Genomic DNA, 1641 nt, shown 5'->3' with positions numbered 1-1641 from the left:
TTGTACCCATTCTCTTCTGCCCAGGTCAAAATGGGCAGGGGTCTGGGAGGGAGCTTGCTTAGCTGAGTAGTTCCAAGTAGGCGACAGGGACCTTGCCCTTCTTGTTGCCTCTTTCATCAATGAGCCAGTCAGGGTCCGTGCCAAGCATTCTGTAGATGGTGTCAAGCTCATCAGCAAGCAGGGCCAGCTTACTGCTCTCAGCCACCTTGTAGTCATAGAGTACACAGTCTTTTGGATTCTGTTAGCAGGTAGGACCAGGCCTTCTGAGTTCTGCTGGTAGATAGAGCCACCTTCACCAGGCAGAGCAGGCTCCCCCAAAGAGGCCAGGCCAGCCACAGAGGGTACCACAGTCACAGTAGCTGTGGTGGTGGGCGACTTGCTGCTCAGGGGCAGGTAGGTGGGTTCTGTCGTACCCATGAAGGTGCCTGGAAATCTGTCCAGCTGTTTCTGTAAGTCCAGCATGTAGCAGTAGCACTGCACGTAATAAGTTGTCTGAGACTCTAGGAACTCACGGAGGCAACGAAGATGCTTCATGTGAATGCAGCTGATTCCCTCCAGCAGGAGACTGGTCACTTCTGCCTGCTGGTCGACCTCCTGTGGGGCCACTTGGAGCTCCTGCTCAGTCTTGTCCACCTCATCATTCCAAAGCAGGGAGGCGCTGCTGGAGAGAATTTAATTACAAGGTCAAGTCTCCTGAAATTCAAGCACCATTGTGGCTTTGGCTTCTGCAGCCTTGGCCTTCTTCAGGAGTGCTTTGCAGGCATTCAAGTCCAGACACAGGTTTTGGAGGAGCCACCCCTCCTTGGAAATCATCTTCCAGCCCCCTTCTTGGAAGTTGCACTGGGACATGAGGAAGTTGGTGGGGGCTATGAGGATAAAATCTTCTGTATCTCCCAGGCACTTTTCAGTTTCTGCCACCTTGATCAATGTCTTCCCCTAGGTAGCAGTGGGGCCCAGCCCACTGGCCATCTCTGACATGGACTGATGCAGCAGTTCCATATTGGTGACCCACAAGGTCAGCTTCCTGTCTAGCTTCTCATATGGGAACTCCTCCACTCGGGCACTGGGGTTGGGCCACAGTGGCACTCTGAAGCAGTACCTCTGACTGCCTCAGGATTTTCTCCATCCACTTCTTGCTGCTGTCTTCCTGGGCCAGAAAGTTTTAAAAGTGGGCCTCAAACTCGGTCTTCTCAGCCTGGCTGAATTTCTCCTGTGTGAAAAGCATGTCCCGGTTGAGGAAGATGCCTGCATCTGACTTCATGTTGAAGTCCACGCCAACTATAAAAGTGGATTTGTGTATTTGTTTTTTCCCTTTTATAAATTTTTGCTTCATGTATTTTGATACTCTTAATAGATCCATACCTGTTTAGGATTTTTATGTCTTTTTGGGTAAATGATTCCTTTATCAATATATGTTTTTCCTTTTCCTTAATAATTTTCCTTTATGTGAAGTCTGCTTTGTCTGACGTAAATACAGCTATTTCAGGGTTGTTGTTTTTTGACTAGATTAGTGTTAGCATGGAACATCTTTCTTCATACTATTACGTTTAACCTAATTCTTTATATTTAAAATGAATCTCCGGTAGACAACAAATAGTTGAGTATTGTTTTTTTAATTTTATCCACTCTAACAATCTGTCT

At 47.4% G+C, this 1641-nt stretch overlaps 1 pseudogene; it reads right to left on the bottom strand.

The window, feature by feature from the left end:
• Window positions 1–1360, bottom strand: LOC103551328 (endophilin-B2 pseudogene; annotated as a pseudogene).
• Window positions 1361–1641: the final 281 nt, after the last annotated feature.

This window comes from Equus przewalskii, chromosome X (assembly GCF_037783145.1).
Source record: "Equus przewalskii isolate Varuska chromosome X, EquPr2, whole genome shotgun sequence".
In the NCBI taxonomy this organism is placed as follows: Eukaryota; Metazoa; Chordata; class Mammalia; order Perissodactyla; family Equidae; genus Equus; species Equus przewalskii.
This window is presented reverse-complemented; position numbering and strand designations above follow the sequence as displayed.